A 22,158-nucleotide genomic window follows, 5' to 3' on the forward strand; every position below is an offset into this window, starting at 1 on the left:
CCCTTTATCCACCCCGTGGTGTAGCTCTGGAGCAAGTTAAACATTTTATGTTTTGTTTTGTTTCATTATGAACATTATTTCTATCTGGAAAGAACCAAAGTAGATTTAGAATCTAAAAAAGGTTAAAAACATTTCAAAAAGTCAATATTGGACTTTAAAAGCCACTGCCGATGATATGACATGTCAGATATACTTTAAAAAAACTTTTTTACCTCACACCAATCTCTTCTTCAGTTCTGCCACCCCATGCAAAAAGAAAAATTGTAATTAAAAATTAAAATAATCAAAACATACACAGCATGTTTACAAAAATAAGCATCCTGCTTATGATGATTTTCTCACTATCTCACTACCTTCCTAATGAAGGCAAAGTTTTCGAAGATAGTTACAGCTTACCTTGCAATAAACAAGCATTTGCCTTGGAACTGAAACAAAAAACTATTGAAATGACTGAAAATTGCATTCATTTACATAACCATCATGCCCACAAATATTCCTTCCTTTGTCCCCTAATGCCTTTTACTTTGGAAGTGGAGTAAGAACGGCTACAACATCTGGGCCTTCTTTCACTTTTACTACATTTGACATTCTCTATTGTTCTTACCCTTTACCCATGGTTACTATGTCACATCTACCCATGGCTGACAGAGTTCTAAAATGTTTTCTTCCCTCACATTCTTGGAATTGTCATACATTTTTGGAAAACCTAGAGTCAAAACTAGCTTTAAGCAGAACTTTTGACCCCAGTAGTAGCTTCTGCAGACCTGCAGAAGGGGGCCCCATCTCCCAAAGGGTTGGGGTATACTGGAGCCACAGGTAGAGACAAGGCCCACAGCCTGCATCCCAAGGCCTGAAACATAAAAACCAAATGATGGAAAATATGGCAAAGAAGACTTTTGCATACCCCTACTCCAGCTGAGTGGCCAGCTGCTTTCAGAATTTTACTGCATATCTTCATGAACACTAGGTGTTTTGGGGTAAATGGGCCATGTCTGCTCTTAAACAAACCCTGCTGTGGACTTTTGCAATAAATTATCACTCAAGAGAACTGGAGAGTTTTAACTAGGTTCAACTAATCTGTTTTGTACAGGGTTTGTGATGACTCTTCAGTCCTGAAATACAATAAGGATATCTGTGGTATGCTTAGCTAGATATATATGCCAAGGATATACGAGTATATGCATATGAGTTTTTCTTTTTCATATAATTAGGTTCTCTGCCAGCTCTCAATTTAGGAAGGTAAAACCAATGTTTTAGAAGAATTTCCTTAATGTGCTGTTCTTCACAACACCATACTTCTTAAAATTTTGTGCTAAATTCTTGAGGCTATTACAAAGAAGCATGGTTCTAGAAGAGTTCATTTGTGTTTTAGATTGCAGAAATATTATTTTTCCAAAAATAAGCAAAAGACAAAAAATTATCCAAATGATTGTAGAGTCTGGTTAAATAGGTTCCAAATAATTGAAGGTTTATCATTATGTAACTGTTTTAGTCACATTTCTTCCAAGTGCTTTCATGAAAGGAGATCAATTTTGGCAAAAGTTTTTGAACTTTTGTTTCTCATTTTTAAGACTGTTTTAAAGTAGTGTAGTATAAATTTAACTTCTCAAACTATAATTGGACAAAAATTGCTTGAGACACTATAGCTTTGATCTATCAGACTTTTAAGGAAAATTTCATATTTTATCTGGCAGAATTTCATCTCAAATGAATTCGAGAGTTCTGCTGATGGTCTGGGCTGTGGTTTCTGTGAGTTGGTGATTGTAATTCAGAACCGGCTCGCACATCCTTCTCAGCTGTGATGATGGCTCTATTTCGTAACTTGTTATTCCAGCTGTGGGAGAGTTCATTGAGATATTATGAGTTATTATCTTTTAAGTGTAAGTTTAAGATTTAATGATGTTTTTCTTGAAGGCAGATCATAAATATGTTTTCCAATGAGATTTAAAAAGAGAGCTATTGTCAGCACCCCATTTTAAAATAACAAATTTTGCCTCTTCTAACTGACTTTTAAAGTGAGTGCAGCAGCTAAAATTAGTTTGGAATTATGAAAATTCCATAGCTTTACCCAAAAAGGTAAGTTTTGTGATAATATATCTGAACCACAAGTATCCAGGTATATTTCTACTGCAAGATACAATAGAACAGTGGAAAACTTTGAATTAATTCATCCTTCTTCTTGTTAACCACTCTAAAAAAAATATGTTAACAGAGTGACTAGAAGGATGTTCTTCAAATTATCTTAGAATCTCAGTTACAGTTGATTAGCCTTCTCTTGCCCCCCATTAATATTTTCCCATGTGACACATAGCAGCAGTTCAGTCATGACTTCCACTGTGGCTGGGGCTGTGCTTGGCATTGACAAAGAATTGAGTTTTCTCTGACTAAAGTTTACTGATGGGAGATGAGACTGCAAGCTTGGCCTTCTTGTTGTCATACCGAAAGCAACAGAGAAAATTGGCCTAGAATGAACTCTTGGACCAAGACCAAATGTGTTTTATTTTTAAGCTTTTGATAAACAAAAATCCAAACAGCAAATGCCCTTGGTCATATCCTGTTTGTGTCATCATCTAGTTTCACCACACTTAGCCCTGCCAGTGGTCTCCACAGAATGGGATCTCTAAGAAAGGATATTGTACCATGGACATACTATTTAGCATGGACTTGTTTTATTCACTCCTCTATCCCTAGCACCTCAAACAGTGCCTGACATATATGTATAAATACATATAGAGTGTTGAATAAATATATATAGAATGAGCAAATGAATGATTACCAGATTATGAATCTCACAGATATCTTGGTGCATTTCCTTGGACTAGATATTTAAGGGAAAGGAGGGAAAAAAGGATTTAAGATTGTTTACTGCCAGACCCTATAAAGTACCAATTTGCTTAAAATACATAAAACAGGAGGTTTTGGCCCAAATAGGTTGTCGTTTATCTTTCTCACCATCATCCAAACTTTGGTTGTCCAAATGGTTTTCGTTAGAAAAAAATAAAAGCACGTGTTTCCATGTGCAGAAGTCAGTGGAGAGCAGGCACAGAGCTCTGTGTAGTACGAAGAAGGGAGGACTTCACAGAACTTTCAACAAGATGTTTTCTTTCTTATTTCTCCAATACATATTTGGCATGAGAATAATGATTTTAAATGCTTGTTTTTCCATCGATGTAAGGAATTTCTGCGAAATATTCCTGGAAGCATTTTTTCATCAAATCTCTACGATCACTGGGTCTGTGTAATGGATCAAGGAAACAATGAAGAGAAAATAAATACAATTCAAAGGTAATTATTCTAATTTGGTCATGTCTCACAAATACTTCTACAAAGCTTTTATAAGCTTGTCTATTAAAATAAGGACAATTATCAAAGTCATGGTCCCAGGGACCAGTTTGAAAATAGATTTATGCTGGCTTCTGTCATTGTTATTGTTTCTTTCCCTCATCTTATTAACATGGAATACTTGAACATTGTATACCTTCTGTATATCTGAATCTGGTAGGAAATGAAACGCATTCATTTACTACCTAATATGTAGGCCCAATCTATAGTTTATGGTCTTAATTTTAGTAAATATCTAACTAACCAGATGACTCCTTATTGTCTTCAGCAACCGAAGTGATACAGAGAAAATGACCTATTTTCTCCCTTCAAGGAACTCACAGTCTGCAGTCTGATAGAGCAAAGTAGATAAATTGTGAATTACAATGCAGTATAATCTGTGCTGTAAAAGATACTAGGAGAAAACCCGAGAATCCCAATATAATTTCTTTGTGTGTGCTTGTTTAGTACAGTTTTTTCTTGAGCAACTTTTAAACATGAGTGCAGATCAATCAGTTGTCTCTCCATCAGACAGAATTTTTCAAGTCTGTAGACAAGTATTAGGTACACTGCTATCAGTTATCTATAACATGTGGAGTAGTAAAATAGCTCAAAGGCTCAGAGCCCCCATAGAAACAGATAACCCAGAAGCATATGCTAGATGACTTATTTGCCATTGAATACACCCAGTAATCTTTTGGTCTGTTTCAAAGCTCTTCATAACTTATCTAACAAAATATACTCATTGTCAGTCCATTGTACTGAAGAAAGACCTCTCTGCTGTTTGTGCAACAGGAGGCAGATTACCTTATTCCCCCCAGGTTGCAGATTCTTATTGAAAAAAGCAGTAGTCATGAATATCAGCTTATCTGTTTTCCAAATGGTAGTAAAAAACATTTTTGGTGAATGATCATTTAAAAATCCTGTATCAAGTTCTGGTCAAGATGGCAGAATAGACGGTCCCCAGCATCTCTTTCTCCCACAAATCAACAAATTTACAACTGTAAAAATGTAACATCAGCCAAGCTGGGGCTGCTGGAGCTCAGGGGAAGAGAAGGAGAGACCTATGGAGTTCATGAAGGTGGGAGAAACCATGATGACAGAAAGAAAAAACTGCTCTGAGCATTTCATGCTGCAGCCACTTTAAGGCTGGAACTGCTGAGTGCATGAAGCAGGAGCCGGTAGAAGCCGCAGCTGTGTCCTTCAGATGGAGTTACTTGGAGGCAGCAGGGAGGAAGAAGAGGGCCTTGGTGGCCCCCAGGAGAGCAAGACCACTAATTGGGTTCCCGTGGAGCCACGCAGGAGGAGCCAGAACAGCTGAAAAAGGGGAGCCATTCAGAGGCCGATGAGTCATCGCAAGGGACCAGTGCAGGCCCCGTCCCATGGGAACTGTTTGGAGCATGGGCAGTGTGAGAGACAGGCCCACCAGGAGAACACTGGGACACAGCAAGGACAGCCGATCTGACCCCCAGTCAGCACAGGACCACTCAGAGGAGACTGGTCCGGAATGCAGAATTGTATGGGGTGCAGTTTGATGGAAGAACTCAGGCCTAGATCATAGTTTCTACACCACCCAGGTGCACCAGGTCTCTGGAGAGGCGGAAGTACCTATAAGGTCAACCATTAAACCCTGAGCTGCAAGAAAAGGCTTCCCTAGGGAAACAGCAACAAAGCAGCAATTTAGCTCAACCACACAGCTCAAGTACTGATTCCCATAGGAAGTGGGATGAAAAGGACAAAAAATTAGTTCCAGCCCAGGCATACCACCAGTGCCTTGGTGTCTGCCAGGGGACATGAGGCATGGAGTGGGGACTGGACCCCCCTCCCACAACCAGGCACACTGTGCCAGCACCTCAGGGCCTGCCTGGGGACCCAGGGCATGGAGAAGGGGACCAGAACCCCCAACCACAACCAGACATACCGCATCAGTGCCTCGGGGCCCACCCGCTGACCTGAAGCATGGAGCCAGGGACCGGAGCCCCCTCCCACAACCAGGCACCGCTCCAGTTCCTTGGGGCCCACCTGGGGACCCAAGCTATGGAGCCAGGGACCAGACACTCCTCACAACCAGGCACACCAGCAGCACCAAGAAGCATGCCAAAAACATCACCTCCATGTGGGTGGCCCATCACAGCCGTCACAATAACCATGGCTGCCATGAAAGCAGCTAGATGCCACAACCACCATGCAAATGGTCCACCAGCCCCTGGAATGCACTGACACAAGGAGAGTCACCAGCAGAGATAAAGAAAAGAGGAGGACGTCTCTCTCCACAAAGCCCATTTCAGAGTGACAGAGAAGCATCTGCTCTATGATAATATTGGGGGACCTGATCACACCTCTCAGCATTGGACAGATCATCTAGGCAACAAATCAACAGAGTAACCATTATTCTTTAAGAAGGAGAGAAGAAATCTAGGGTAATTACAGGGAGTATGGGGAGAGATTGGACAAAGGGTGTAAAGAATAATTATGATTTGTAACAATACTTAGGCTAGTAATATTGCTTGGTCAACATATCTCTATGTTGAACCCCCAAAATATGTATAATCAATTTTGATTCAATAAAAATGAAAAAAATATATAAAATCCCTTATGAATGACAAAATAAAAACAGTAGAAAATGTACTATTGTAAGCTTGACATATATGTGAAAGTGATACCAATGAAACAGAGATTTGGGACAAAATTGGCCTTGGAAGCTGGTGTAGCAGAGCATAAGCTTTCAGAATAGACCTGAAAGTCTTAATAGCTAAGGTTTGGGTTCTCACCAAGAGACAGCATTTCTGTGTTGCTACTTGGAAATAAAGAAGCACTTTAAATTTAATCATTGTTAAAGTTTATCAGAAAACTTTGTGGGTTTTGGTTGAGAATATTCTGAAATGTTATAGGATTTGCCTCAGCTAAAACACATTGTACTGGTTTCAGGGAAATATTTCAGGCAGCACTTTTTTATGGGACATTTTTCTGCATTCTTTTACATTTTCATTGGGTTGTGAAGGCAGTGTACAAAAAAAATAAATAAATCCCCAGTGCTTTTTAAAATTTTCTCTTTCTGTATAGGCAGTCCTCACTTTGTATGGTACCACGTTAACGGAAATTCCTGCATATCTGAACTCTGTTCCTGATTCACCCCCTTGACTTGCACAGTTCCTTATGCAAAGTTAGGGTTGCCCATCTTTACAAGTTTTTTAATGAAATGTTTAAACAGCACATTTTTCTGTCTTTAGGCTATTAGACCAGCTTCCGAGAGCAAATGTTGTTCTCCTAAGGTATCTTTTTGGGGTATTACACAACATCGAACAACAGTCCTCGTGTAACCAGATGACTGCTTATAATTTAGCTGTGTGTATCGCTCCAAGCATACTTTGGCCTCCTCTTTCCTCCAGGCCAGAAGTAGAAAGTGAATTTACAAAAAAGGTAAAGAAGTTTCTCATTTTTATGCCCTGGGGGACTGAGTCCCCAATTTGAAACCAAAATTCAGAGCATTAATTCTGAAAGACAGTTTCTTAATTAACTTAAGTACACCTCCTTATAAGCTGAGTCTACTGATTGTGAAGTGTTTTATCCTATCCTAATAGGCTATAGGAAGGTGATTGTTAAGCAGAAAAGAGATTGCACTTGGATTTCTTCTCTTTTCCCTTTAAGGAGGCTAAACTCTATGACTGACTTAAACCATAAAGTGATAATAAAGCAGTTCATATGATTATTAAATTAAAAAAAAAAACCAAGGACTTTGGAGTTAGACAAGCCAAGGTTTAATTCTCAGCCCCCCATTTGCCAGATGTACAGTCTTAGGCAAAGTCAGTTATACTGAGCCACTATGTCCTCATCTGAAAAATGGAGGTGGTGATAATACTGTAGTTACTTGAAATCACACTCCTGTAGTGCCTGGCAGTTAATAAAGGGTTTGGGGATATTAGTTTCCTTTGCTCCCAACATTCCTCCTGCCCCTTGGCCTCAGCTACTGGGGTAAGAAACTACAGAAAGGTTCCAGTACATCTCAATGGATGCACAAAGCCCCCTAGTAAACTCTTACCCCCACAAGCACTTTCAGTTCGGAAGCTTATGGAAGGCAACAGTGGATAAGCTAGTCAGACAAGTGCATAGGTAGACACTAGTCAGGAAAAACACAAATGTTCTTTCTAGCTGTCTCTGTCCTTCACAATATACCCACAGAGGAGCCCTCTTCCCAAGCTTAGGACAAGCTGTCCTTTACACAAGAAGTACTTTGCATAAGTCTTTATCTTGTAATAATACTTTACAAATTTTAATAACAAAATATATTTCTTCATCCCAAACACCCTATAGAGAATACTTGAAATTATCCCAATTTTACAAACAGAGCTATTGGTATAAAATGTTAGCATTAAGCCAAGTACACAAATAATTTTAGGCCACTGATTAAAATTAAGTTCTATGTCCAAACTTCTCTTGAAAGTATTTTTTAGGGGAAAATTTTGTATACTTTTAAAGCATATAAATTTCTCAGGATACTTTAGTATTTTTTGTTAAAATCAAGATTCACATAAAATGTGATTTATAAACACGTTATATGAAAAGTAGCAGTTCATTCTCCCTTTTTTACAGGTTCCCCTGCTTGTACAGTTTCTGATTGAAAATTGCTGCACGATATTTGGTGAAGAAATTACTTCCCTCTTAGGAGAGACTTCAGTGAGATGTGACACTAGAGAGAATGCCTCAGGTATTGTGAATAATTGGGTTGGTTTTTGTGAGAAAGAGAGATTTTGTCTGTGAAGATGCTGGGTCAGTGGTTGCCCAGAAGCCCACAGCAGCTGAGGTGAAAGAGGCCTCTGACCTGGGTCAGTGGGGCCCAGGGCCTGTGTTCCTTCCTTAGAAGTCCTGCTATATAGGTCAGGGTATATTAGCAGTGTGGTGGGGTTAAGAAATGTGTAAGATGAGGTCCCAGCCTTCAAGAAATGTTTAATGGCAGCGTGCTGTGGCATTATAGTTTGAAGCTTTTTTTTTTTTTTTTAGTAAAACTTTATGAAGAATCCTACTATATATAATATAATTGCTGTTGTTAAAACTAGGGTAGAAGGCCCAGAGGCAGTAGAGGCAGACCTGTTTTTTGTTCTTGTTTTCCTTTTTCTCCTTCCTCTTACTGGTCCCCGAGACACCTCAGGATTCTAGTGTGCTATGAAACAGTTTGAAAACTAGCATCATTTTGTGGGGGAAGTGCTGAATTCAAAGACATACAACCTTCCAGAATTCCTCTACTGCCAGTTATGTCATCCTTGACCAATTATTCTATGCCACTGAACATCAGTATCTTCATCTGTAAAATGTGGAAAACAATAAAATCTAAGTTAATGATTATTGTAAAGGTTAACTAAGGTAATGGATATTAAAGAACTTTGTAAAAGAGGCACTAATAGGGTTAGTAAATGGTTTCCCCAAGACTACAGTTAATCATGTATAAACACCAACAATCCATGTTGAAGGCAGTCTTATTTGGAATCTGGGTATACCTAGTATTAATTCCCTTATGCTGTTGTTTTGGTTTGGGTTTTTTTTTTTTAACCTTTTCATGGTCTTATAACATTTTCACTGTTTTGAGAAAACCTTAAGAAACGTTTTGTCAGGAACTGAGATAAGTTTAGTACAGTATACCCAACAGGTTATTTTTCTTCTGCACTAACAATTGAGAAGATTGTGACAGAATCTTTCTTTCCTGAGAGTAGAGATTTGAACACTCTATGTGAAAAGAGAATTTAACTAAGTACCATAGTTTGTGTTTAAGGCAGCTTGGGCTATATTTATGGTAAGTAAATATGTTAACCATGCTCTGGTTTTTTTTTTGACAGCTATCTCTTGCTTCCAACCAAGTGACTCTTCCCATGACAGCTTGGAAAATGAAGTAAATGGGGATGTGGATGCTCCATGTAGTGACTTGGCAAATAAACTAGACCAGAGTAGCAGAAGGATGGACTCTGTCTTAACCCTCAGTGACCATAGTCTTGACCAGCCTAAGGCCGAAGGCCTTGACCAGCTTGAGGCTGAAGACCTTGACCAGCCTGAGATGGAAGACCTTGACCAGCCTGAGGTTGAAGGCCTTGACCAGCCTGGGGCGGAAGGCCTTGACCAGCCTCAGGTTGAAGGCCTTGACCAGCCTGAGGCCGAAGGGCTTGACCAGCCTGAGATGGAAGACCCTGACCAGCCTCAGGCCAAAGACCCTGACGAGCCTGAGGTCGAAGACCCTGACCAGCCTCAGTCCAAAGGCCCTGACCAGCATCAGGTCGAAGGCCCTTACCAGCCTGAGGCGGACGGCCCTGACCAGCCTGAGGCGGACGGCCCTGACCAGCCTGAGGCCAAAGGCCCTGACCAGCCTGAGGCGGAAGGCCTTGAGCAGCCTGAGACCGAAGGCCTTGAACAGCCTGAGACGGAAGGCCTTGACCAGCCTGAGGCCGAAGGCCTTGACCTGCCTGAGGCCGAAGGCCTTGACCAGCCTGAGATGGAAAACCCTGACCAGCCTCAGGCCGAAGGCCCTGACCAGCCTCAGGTCGAAGGCCCTGACCAGCCTGAGATGGAAGACCCTGACCAGCCTGAGGTCGAAGACCCTGACCAGCCTGAGGCTGATGGCCTTGACCAGCCTGAGATGGAAGACCCTGACCAGCCTGAGGTCGAAGACCCTGACCAGCCTCAGGCCGAGGGCCCTGACCAGCCTCAGGCCGAGGGCCCTGACCAGCCTCAGGTCGCAGGCCCTGACCAGCCTCAGGCCGAAGGCCGTGACCAGCCTGAGGCGGATGGCCTTGACCAGCCTCAGGCCGAAGGCCCTGAACAGCCTCAGGTCGAAGGCTCTGACCAGCCTGAGGCCGAAAGCCCTTACCAGCCTGAGATGGAAGACCCTGACCAGCTTGGGGTCGAAGACCCTGACCAGCCTCAGGCCGAAGGCCTTGACCAGCCTCAGATGGAAGACCGTGACCAGCGTGAGGCCAATGGCCTTGACCAGCCTGAGGTCGAAGGCCTTGAGCATCCTGAAGTTGAAGGCCTTGACCAGCCTGAGATGGAAGACCTTTACCAGCCTGAGGCCGAAGGCCTTGACCAGCCTGAGATGGAAGACCCAGACCAGCTTGAGGTCGAAGACCCAGACCAGCCTCAGGCCGAAGACCCTGACCAGCCTCAGGTTGAAGGCCCTGACCAGCCTGAGGCCGAAGGCCCTGACCAGCCTCAGGTTGAATGCCCTGACCAGCCTGAGGCCGAAAGCCCTTACCAGCCTGAGGCTGAAGGCCCTGACCAGCCTGAGGCCGATGGCCTTGACCATCCTGAGGCTGAAGGCCTTGACCAGTCTCAGGTCAATGGCCTTGATGAGCCTGAGGTTGAAGGCCTTGACCAGCCTGAGATGGAAGACCCTGACCAGCCTGAGGTCGAAGACCCTGAACAGCCGCAGGCCGAAGACCCTGACCAGCCTCAGGCCGAAGGCACTGACCAGCCTGCGGCGGACGGACTTGAGCAGCCTCAGGTTGAAGGCCCTGACCAGGCTGAGGCCAAAAGCCTTGACCAGCATGAGGCAGAAGACCTTGACCAGCCTGAGGTTGAAGGCCTTGACCAGCCTGAAGTTGAAGGCCTTGACCAGCCTGAGATGGAAGACCTTTACCAGCCTGAGGCCGAAGGCCTTGACCAGCCTGAGATGGAAGACCCTGACCAGCCTGAGTCCGAAGGCCTTCACCAGCCTGAGGCTGAAGTCCCTGACCAGCCTGAAATGGAAGGCCTTTACCAGCCTGAGGTCGAAGGCCCTGACCAGCCTGAGGCCGAGGACCCTGACCAGCCTCAGGTCAAAGGCCCTGACCAGCTTGAGGCTGATGGCCTTGACCAGCCTGAGATGGAAGACCCTGACCAGCCTGAGGTCGAAGGCCCTGACCAGCCTCAGGCGAACGGCCTTCACCAGCCTGAGGCGGAAAGCCTTGACCAGCCTGAGGCGGAAGGCCTTGACCAGCCTGAGATGGAAGGCCCTCACCAGCGTGAGATGGAAGACCCTGACCAGCCTCAGGCCGAAGCCCGTGACCAGCCTGAGGCGGAAGACCTTGACCAGCCTGAGATGGAAGACCTTGACCAGCCTGAGGTCGAAGGCCTTGACCAGCCTGAGGGTGAAGGCCTTGACCAGCCTGAGATGGAAGACCTTGATCAGCCTGAGATGGAAGGCCCTGACCAGCGTGAGATGGAAGACCCTGACCAGCCTCAGGCCGAAGGCCATGACCAGCCTGAGGCAGAAGGCCTTGACCAGCCTGAGGCCGATGGCCTTGAACAGCCTGAGGTCGAAGGCCTTGACCAGCCTGAGATGGAAGACCTTGACCAGCCTGAGGCAGAATGCCTTGACCACCCTGAGGCCAAAGGCCCTGACCACCCTGAGGCCGAAGGCCCTGACCAGCCTCAGTTCGAAGGCCCTGACCAGCCTCAGGCCGTAGGCCCTGAACAGCCTCAGGTCGAAGGCCCTGACCAGCCTGAGGCCGAAGGCCTTGACCAGCCTGAGATTGAAGACCCTGACCAGCTTGAGGTCGAAGACACTGACCAGCCTGAGGCCGAAGGCCTTGACCAGCCTGAGGCGGATGGCCTTGACCAGCCCGAGGTCAAAGGCCTTGACCAGCCTGAGGCGGATAGCCTTGACCAGCCTGAGGCCGAAGGCCTTGACCAGCCTGAGATGGAAGGCCTTGACCAGCCAGAGGCCGAAGGCCCTGACCAGCCTGAGGCTGAAGGCCCTGACCTGCTTGAGGCCGAAGGCGCTGACCAGCCTCAGGTCGAAGGCCCTGACCAGCCTCAGGCTGAAGGCCATGAACAGCCTCAGGTCGAAGGCTCTGACCAGCCTGAGGCCGAAAGCCCTTACCAGCCTGAGGCCGAAGGCCTTGAGCAGCCTGAGGCGGATAGCCTTGACCAGCCTGAGGCCGAAGGCCTTGAGCAGCCTGAGGCGGATAGCCTTGACCAGCCTGAGGCCGAAGGCCTTAAGCAGCCTGAGATCGAAGACCCTGACCAGGTTGAGGTCGAAAACCCTGACCAGCCTCAGGTCGAAGGCCCTGACCAGCCTGAGGCCGAAGGCCTTGACCACCCTGAGGCGGAAGGCCTTGACCAGCCTGAGGTTGAAGGCCTAGACCAGCCTGAGGCCAAAGGCCTTGACCAGCCTGCGATGGAAGACCCTGACCAGCCTGAGGCCAAAGGCCTTTACCAGCCTCAGGTCAAAGGCCTTGACCAGCCTGAGGCTGAAGTCCTTGACCAGCCTGAAATGGAAGGCCTTGACCAGCCTGAGGTCGAAGGCCTTGACCAGCCTGAGGCCGAGGACCCTGACCGGCCTCAGGTTGAAGGCCCTGACCAGCTTGAGGCTGATGGCCTTGACCAGCCTGAGATGGAAGACCCTGACCAGCCTCAGGCCGAAGGCCCTGACCAGCCTCAGGCGAACGGTCTTGACCAGCCTGAGGCCGAAAGCCTTGACCAGCCTGAGGTCGAAGGCCTTGACCAGCCTGAGATGGAAGACTTTTACCAGCCTGAGGCCGAAAGCCTTCACCAGCCTGAGGCGAAAGGCCTTGACCAGCCTGAGGTCGAAGGCCTTGACCAGCCTGAGATGGAAGACCTTGACCAGCCTGAGGTCAAAGCCCTTGACCAGCCTGAGATGGAAGACCTTGACCAGCCTGGGATGGAAGACCCTGACCAGCATGAGATGGAAGACCCTGACCAGCCTCACGCCGAAGGCCCTGACCAGCCTCAGGTTGAAGGCCGTGACCAGCCTGAGGCGGATGGCCTTGGCCAGCCTGAGGCGGAAGGCCTTGACCAGCCTGAGGCCGATGGCCTTGAACAGCCTGAGGTCAAAGGCCTTGACCAGCCTGAGATGGAAGACCTTGACCAACCTGAGGCCGAAGGCCCTGACCACCCTGAGGCCGAAGGCCCTGACCAGCCTCAGTTCAAAGGCTCTGACCAGCCTCAGGCCGAAGGCCCTGAACAGCCTCAGTTCGAAGGCCCTGACCAGCCTCAGGCCGAATGCCCAGAACAGCCTCAGGTTGAAGGCTCTGACCAGACTGAGGCCGAAGGCGTTGAGCAGCCTGAGATGGAAGACCCTGACCAGCTTGAGGTCGAAGACCTTGACCAGCCTCAGGCCGAAGACCCTGACCAGCCTCAGGCCGAAGGCCTTGAGCAGCCTGAGGAGGACGGCCTTGACCAGCCTGAGGTCGAAGGCCTTGAGGAGCCTGAGGTGGATACCCTTGACCAGCCTGAGATGGAAGGCCTTGACAAGCCTGAGGTCGAAGGCCTTGACCAGCCTGAGATGGGAGACCTTGACCAGCCTGATGCCGAAGGCCTTGACCAGCCAGAGGCCGAAGACCCTGAGCAGGCAGAGGCCGAAGGCGCTGACCAGCCTGAGGCCGAAGGCGCTGACCAGCCTGAGGCCGAAGGCCCTTACCAGCCTCAGGTTGAAGGCCCTGACCAGCCTCAGGCCGAAGGCCCTGAACAGTCTGAGGCCGAAAGCCCTTACCAGCCTGAGGCCGAAGGCCTTGAGCAGCCTGAGATGGAAGACCCTGACCAGCTTGAGGTCGAAGACCCTGACCAGCCTCTGGCCGAAGGCCCTGACCAGCCTCAGTTCGAAGGCCCTGACCAGCCTCAGGCCGAAGACTCTGACCAGCCTCAGGTCGAAGGCCCTGACCAGCCTGAGCTGGAAGGCCTTGACCAGCCTGAGCTGGAAGGCCTTGACCAGCCTGAGGCCAAAGACCCTGACCAGCCTGAGGCCGAAAGCCCTGACCAGCCTGAGGCCAAAGGCCTTGACCAGCCTGAGATAGAAGACCCTGACCAGCTTGAGGTCAAAGACCCTGACCAGCCTCAGGCCGAAGACCCTGACCAGCCTGAGGTTGAAGGTCCTGACCAGCCTCAGGTGGATGGCCCTGACCAGTCTGAGGCCGAAAGCCTTGACGAGCCTGAGGCTGACGGCCTTGACCAGGCTGAGATGGAAGTCCCTGACCAGCCTGAGGTCGAAGGCCCTGACCAGCCGCAGGCCCAAGGCCTTGACCAGCCTGAGGCCGAAGGCACTGACCAGCTTGAGGCGGACGGCCTTGACCAGCCTCAGGTTGAAGGCCCTGACCAGCCTGAGGTGTATAGCCTTGACCAGCCTGAGGCCGAAGGCCTTGACCAGCCTCAGGTCAAAGGCCTTGACCAGCCTGAGGCTGAAATCCTTAACCAGCCTGAAATGGAAGGCCTTGACCAGCCTGAGGTCGAAGGCCTTGACCAGCCTGAGGCCGAGGACCCTGACCCGCCGCAGGCTGTGGACCCTGACCAGCCTCAGGTCGAAGGCCCTGACCAGCTTGAGGCTGATGGCCTCGAGCAGCCTGAGATGGAAGACCTTGACCAGCCTGAGGTTGAAGGCTTTTTAACCCCGAGTGACTTTGACTTAGACCAGTCTAAAGATGAAGACATTCAAAGGAACCAGCCTCTTGAATCCAAGCTGATGACCGCTATAGTGATGTACAGAGAGGCTCTTCCACTGCAGGAGCATTTCAGTGCCCCATCTGACTTGTGCTCACCCAGCTACCTGTCCTCAGATGCAACAGATGCTCCAAAAACCCTGAGTCGACTCCAGCGCTGCTCGAAGCCCTGCACCAACTATCTAGATTCTAAGCTTTCCTCTCTCAAGGAGTTTTATCAGAAAAAGTTACGCAAGTCCAGCCATGTTGCAATTTTCTCTCAAAAAGATGAGGATTATCTGAAGCAGAATCAATCTCTCCAGGAAGGGGATAAGACACGTTTTAAACAGAGTTCAGTCACAAGCACTAATGTCAGCAAGAAAAATGCCACCAATCAAAACATTAAGAAGAAAAGCATGTCTGGTACTGAAGGAAATCATGAAAAACTTTTCCCTAAGTCCAAGATATGTTTTAAACAGAGTTCAGTCACAAGCACTAATGTCAGCAAGGAAAATGCCACCAATCAAAACATTAAGAAGAAAAGCATGTCTGGTACTGAAGCAAATCATGAAGAATTTTTCCCTAAGTCCAAGATATGTTTTAAACAGAGTTCAGTCACAAGCACTAATGTCAGCAAGGAAAATGCCACCAATCAAAACATTAAGAACAAAAGCATGTCTGGTACTGAAGCAAATCATGAAGAACTTTTCCCTAAGTCCAAGATATGTTTTAAACAGAATTCAGTCACAAGCACTAATGTCAGCAAGGAAAATGCCACCAATCAAAACATTAAGTACAAAAGCATGTCTGGTACTGAAGGAAATCATGAAAAACTTTTCCCTAAGTCCAAGATATGTTTTAAACAGAGTTCAGTCACAAGCACTAATGTCAGCAAGGAAAATGCCACCAATCAAAACATTAAGTACAAAAGCATGTCTGGTACTGAAGGAAATCATGAAAAACTTTTCCCTAAGTCCAAGATATGTTTTAAACAGAGTTCAGTCACAAGCACTAATGTCAGCAAGGAAAATGCCACCAATCAAAACATTAAGAAGAAAAACATGTCTGGTACTGAAGCAAATCATGAAGAACTTTTCCCTAAGTCCAAGATATGTTTTAAACAGAGTTCAGTCACAAGCACTAATGTCAGCAAGGAAAATGCCACCAATCAAAACATTAAGAAGAAAAGCATGTCTGGTACTGAAGGAAATCATGAAAAACTTTTCCCTAAGTCCAAGATATGTTTTAAACAGAGTTCAGTCACAAGCACTAATGTCAGCAAGGAAAATGCCACCAATCAAAACATTAAGAAGAAAAGCATGTCTGGTACTGAAGGAAATCATGAAAAACTTTTCCCTAAGTCCAAGATATGTTTTAAACAGAGTTCAGTCACAAGCACTAATGTCAGCAAGGAAAATGCCACCAATCAAAACATTAAGAAGAAAAGCATATCTGGTACTGAAGCAAATCATGAAAAACTTTTCCCTAAGTCCAAGATATGTTTTAAACAGAGTTCAGTCACAAGCACTAATGTCAGCAAGAGAAATGCCACCAATCAAAACATTAAGAAGAAAAGCATGTCTGGTACTGAAGAAAATCATGAAAAACTTTTCCCTAAGTCCAAGATATGTTTTAAACAGAGTTCAGTCACAAGCACTAATGTCAGCAAGGAAAATGCTACCAATCAAAACATTAAGAAGAAAAGCATGTCTGGTACTGAAGCAAATCATGAAGAACTTTTCCCTAAGTCCAAGATATGTTTTAAACAGAGTTCAGTCACAAGCACTAATGTCAGCAAGGAAAATGCCACCAATCAAAACATTAAGAACAAAAGCATGTCTGGTACTGAAGGAAATCATGAAAAACTTTTCCCTAAGTCCAAGATATGTTTTAAACAGAGTTCAGTCACAAGCACCAATGTCAGCAAGAAAAATGCCACCAATCAAAACATTAAGAACAAAAGCATGTCTGGTACTGAAGGAAATCATGAAAAACTTTTCCCTAAGTCCAAGCCAGTGTCCTTTTCTGTGGCATCATATAGTCATATGTCCTCACAAGATCATTCCAGGAACCAGCCCTTTGATGAAGGTACATCGGGATACTCCCTGCCACACACAACAGGTACCCTCAAGAGTTCAAGGACACACTGGCACTGCTCAGAGCCCAACATAGATAACCAGCACTGCAAACTGATCTATCTCAGGGGGATTGATTCAAAGAAACAACATAAAACCAGCTGTGAAGCTGGTCTCTTGCAGGGAGAGGAGGATTATCTCAAACAGCATAAGTCTTTGCAAATGGAGGGTCAAAAGCTTATTAATCAGAGTTTGGTCATGGGGATTGAGTTGGGCAAGAGTAGTGCCACAAACCAAAACTCTGAGAAGGTTTTACCCCCAAGATTAAGCTTTTGCCCAAAGACTAGCTGTTCCAGCTTATCCTCCCCAGGCACTTCCGCATCTGGCTCATCAGCGAGCTGTCAGGACAGTCCTTTTTCTCAGATTTCTGAACATTCCGTGTTTACACCCACTGAAACTCCCCCTCCAATAGATTGCAATTTTCAGGCTCAAAGAAAACAGGGAGAGCTTTCTTCTGACTTTAGCAGTTCCAACTTCATTTCTGGAATGCCTGGTCCGTCATCAGGGCAGGGCAGCAGCCACCTCGTCAATACAAATAAGGATAGTGTAGGGTGGCATTCACGAATGCGTTCTATAACTCTTCACCTCAACACATGGTTGAGAAATGGTATAGCCAGTTTGAGAAACTGGTCCCTCAAAACGAAAGCAAAGGCAGCCAGGCCAGAGGAAAATAAAATAGGTTCTCTAAAAGGACTTTCAGAGCCACCTCCTCATGCTTCTGGTGTTGCAGAAGCCAACTCACTGGAAGAGAGACAGAAAGACATGCCCATGAAGGCAGTGGAAGGACTTGGTACTGTGCAGACAACCCATTCATATAATTCTTCTCCCTCCCAGGAATCAGAGAGACACAGCAGCTCTCCATTCAGCCTAGTAGACAGCGCACTCAAACTGTGTATGAAGTCCCACAAGGAAGTCAAGCTTGTAGGTCAGGGCTTTTCTAGAGTTCTGCGTTGGGGAAGAGCCTCAGCCGGCTATCAGAGAATGGAGGATATGGCCAGCCCAGACATTTAACCAAAGACATTTAACCACAGTGAGGATCCGACATCTACGAGAACAAGAACTGGGCTAATAATATAAAGATGATAGTTATTATGACCCCTTTGTACAAGATATCTGGGATAGGTAGCATAAGGATAATTATTGCTAATACTTATGAATTATTGCTAATACTTTCATGAATTTGAAAATGCATGATGTAAAATCACAAGCAGAGCCCCATTTAAATCAGTCATCTTACTTTTAGCCTGAGCTATACCTTACTGTTACCTAGTGGCAAATGTGACTTATGGTATCTGCTGGTTTTGAGGCAAAAAGAATTATGTCTTTAAAGCTACTTTTGCAAGTTTAAGGTCAAAGAGGGAAACAAGCTACACAACCTACAACAGGATCTTCCAAATAAATTGAATGTGTCAGCCATCTGGAATTCTTATAAAAATTGATAAATTCCCCCAAATTTAAAGATAATAAAAGCATATACTTAATTTAGCATACTACTGAAACTGCCTATAAGACTTTAAAGGCAGTAAAAGTATTAGTCATTTCTGAATCCTAAATGCCTGTATTTTACTTTCCTGCCAGTTTATTCAGTAAAAACTCAAAATGGGTTTTAAACATTGGTTTTAGTAAAAGAAACCATAAAAATGTATTTGAGCCTGCACCATATATATAATTAAGAAAAAACTTTTGAAGATCTTTATGTCTTATTTCCTGTTTTCTTTAGATGTCAAAATATTTGTCAGCAGTTATATTTTCTCTTTCACTAATCTGTCTTCTGTATGTAACAACTAGCAAAACCTGAAGAAAATGTAATTATCAAGAAATTTTATTAAAACCCTACTACAGCCTGGCAGTTCTATGCCACCCTTCTGGGGCTCACCTGCTGATTATGTGTTGAGAGGATAGGTCACCTTCACTGTGTTGGTGGGCAATTGGTGGGTTCGTTGCCAAGGATGCATCAGGTTTTAAAAGTAGGATGAATTCTGTGATGGAGATCTCGATGAGAAAATTGGTTTGTTATCGGAATTTCCGTAGATAAATGGACTGTACTTCAATCTGGGATTTGTCACTATAGGAATGATAGAAGCATGGGGCATGAAGAGTTCATGCTACAAAGGGAAATGACTATGGTGAGAACACAGATCACCACAAAATAGAAAGCAGGAAAGGAAACTGAGTAGGCCAAGTTGAGGAAACAAGGAGTTTATTGTACTTGACGAAAAGCAAACCCTGATGAATGACAGCCAATAAACGTTAAATGTATGAACTGTATAACTCTGCCATCTCGTTTCTTCTCTTCTACCTACTAGTTCCTCGAAGACCCTAGCTCAATTAACACTGGTAAAAAAAGGTTATCTACCCTTGCTCTGGTCTTTCATGGTGCCAGGCACATTACAGCACCTAGGTGAGCTCTTGCATATTTACTATTCAGTTTTTCTGATTTTCTGCAAACCAAAACAGTAAATGTTAATCCAGTCTAGTCTCAGTGTCTGTGTGTTTGGAACAGTTCAGTGAGTGATTATCCTCAAGTTCTCCCCTAACTACATTTTCTGGGGAGGAGAGTGGAAAGGCCATGCACTTTAATATAATATTTAGTAAGTATACCGTCCCCTCACCACCTCAGATTTTATTACTCTGGGAAAAACAAATCTTGATCATGAAAAACGAAAGTAGCCAACTTAATATATCTGGAAGCCTTACATAGATAATATTCCTGACCTAAGAAAGGAATATTTTCTCTACAGCATAAACAAATGAGTTTAATTATGGAATGTATTGAGGACTTAATATTAAGTAATTCATTATTTCAATTGCCTGTACTAAGTATGATGGTTAATTTTATATTTCAATTTGATTTGCCATGGGGTGCCCAAATTAAATATTATTTTTGAGTATGTCCATGAGGGTGTTTCAAGACAAGATTAGCATTTGAATCAGTAGATTCAGTAATATAAGTTGCCTTCCCCTATATGGGTGGGCATCATCCAGTTTATGGAGGGCTTAAATAGAGCAAAAGGCTGAGGAAGGAAGAATTCGCCCCTTCTTTTCCTGCCTTCCAGGTGGACTGGGACATTCACCTCATCTTCTGTTCTTACACTGGGATTTACACTACCTGCTTCCCTGCGTGTCAGCCCTTCCTATTCAGACTAAGTTTCATGACTGGCATTTTCCAGGGCCTCCAGCTTGCAGATGGCAGATCGTGAGACGACTTAGTCTCCATAATGTTGTGAGCCAATTCCTTATTATAAATCATATTATGTATACAAGTATACATAACATATAAAATTATAAAATCTCTCAGTGCTGTTTCTCTGGAGAAACTTGACTAATACACTAAGGAAAAGTTGCATTAATAGATGATAGGTTGATACAAAATATACATTAAGGCAAATTAGTATTAGTAAACAGGCACTTTCTTATAATGTTATAATTTATTTTAATGTGTATATTAGCATGATTTTCATGGTTACAAGTTCTCTACTCATTAGTCTAAAAGTCAGTATCAATGCCATTATTTAACATGTGTTTGGAGAATCCAGAACAATTTGAAAAGAGAAAATTGAGATATAAAGATTATAAACATTGCCATTGTTTTCTGAAACTGAGAAAAACACTATGATTCACCAAAATATCTAGGAACAAAGTAAACACTTGGAACAGTAGATATAAAAAGGATACCACTGGGCCAGCCCCGTGGCGCACTCGGGAAAGTGCAGCGCTTGGGAGCGCAGCGGCACTCCTGCCGCGGGTTCGGATCCTATATAGGAATGGCCGATGTGCTCACTGGCTGAGCGCGGTGTGGGTGACACCAAGCCAAGGGTTGCAATCCCCCTTACCGGTCACAAAAAGACAAAAAAAAAAAAAAAAAAAAAAAAAGGATACCACTACTTTTGTTATGAAATATTCACGAGAACGAAGTATGAAAACAGAGGAAAAAGAAAGAGAAGGCAGTAGCTTTAAGAATTTCAAGCACAACAGGTAACGAACATAATTAAAGCAATGCCATACTAGTGAATTTACAGACAGACAAAACAGAGTAGTATACGTATCTATCTCTATATCTTTTTAGTTGTCTTTGTGTCTACCTATGTATTCCTTTATCTATCCTCAATGCTAAGTGTGAGATTCACTTGCCCTGGAGCAATAGGAAGGATTTGGAGCTTCTGCCCAGAATAAATGCAGACACTACAAAAGAGGTAGTACCCAAAGTCATAAAGCACTGATACTACGGAGGAGTTCATTAAATTAGTATAGGTAAGTTTTTTTTAATATTCATTTCTTTGAAGTTAGTGAGAAGTCTCATTGAGAGCTAACACATATATACACATATAGAAATATAGCTGCCTACATGATTCTGCCCACTCCCACTTGTGGGAATAGCCAACTCCTTACTTCAGGGAGTAGAGAAAATTAATCAGGATTCCAGCAATTTTCTCGAGGCACCTACCTTACCTCTCAAATATTCCCCACCCTGGATTCAGTGCAGGAGTTCCAAAGGACAGTTCCACAGAGAAGGGAGGAGTCACAGGCTAATAGGTGTCCTCCTACCACCTCTGGCAGGTAGAAAATCAGGAATGCAAAGTTTCTTGCTTCAGGAATATTTGGTTTAATCCAATGTGGCCCCCCCAATCCAATCATCTCATTGTTTATCCAAAGAGCCTTAATTGTGTGAAGTTACTCTGGGGGTGGTATTGGGTGGTGCGGGGGGATAATGGCTCAAACTTATATTCTCTCAGGAGGGCTGCCTCCTCCCATGTTTATGGACCTGATATAGAGAGTACTGCTTCAAGTTCCCTTCTTCCCAACCTGTTCTACTTTGTATGGAAGAGGAGAAGGAAGGAATAAAGCAGGGAAGTAAAAACGGGCAGGAGGAGGTCCTCTCCCTTTCACATGGATGCCCTGGGCTTTTGCTGGAAAGCTCTCTGTTCAACCCTTTGTGCATACACTAAAGCTCAGGTGGAGTCTGAGTCTGAGGTGTCCCCTGAGGAAGATAAGCTGGAGCCTCAGACCCATGATCTTCATCTTCATCCCCACTGCTGGTGTCTGAGGAGTTCGTCCTTTGTCCTCTTTCCCACCTTCCTTCTTATTCTCTTCTGATCCCTATGAGGGATGAGAGTTGACCCAAAAAGTCTCTGATGAATCTGCCCCTGGAGCCTGCACTTCTGTAAGCCCTCCTTGCAGGACTGTGCTGATGGAGACTGCAGATCTGTCCATCCCAACTTGGGGTTCAAGCATCCTGTCTTGGATCTGTTCTTATGCTTAGTAGAAAAAGACACTTTTCATGCAGAATATTCCTCTTGAGACAAACCTCT

The 22,158-nt window shown here is 44.9% G+C and overlaps 1 pseudogene; it reads left to right on the top strand.

The window, feature by feature from the left end:
* The window catches only part of LOC134374800 (rho GTPase-activating protein 20-like), a 138,584-nt pseudogene extending 119,464 nt beyond the window's left edge, over positions 1–19,120 (top strand).
* The last annotated feature ends 3,038 nt before the right edge of the window (positions 19,121–22,158 follow it).

Source organism: Cynocephalus volans, chromosome 4 (genome assembly GCF_027409185.1).
Source record: "Cynocephalus volans isolate mCynVol1 chromosome 4, mCynVol1.pri, whole genome shotgun sequence".
Classification (NCBI taxonomy): Eukaryota; Metazoa; Chordata; class Mammalia; order Dermoptera; family Cynocephalidae; genus Cynocephalus; species Cynocephalus volans.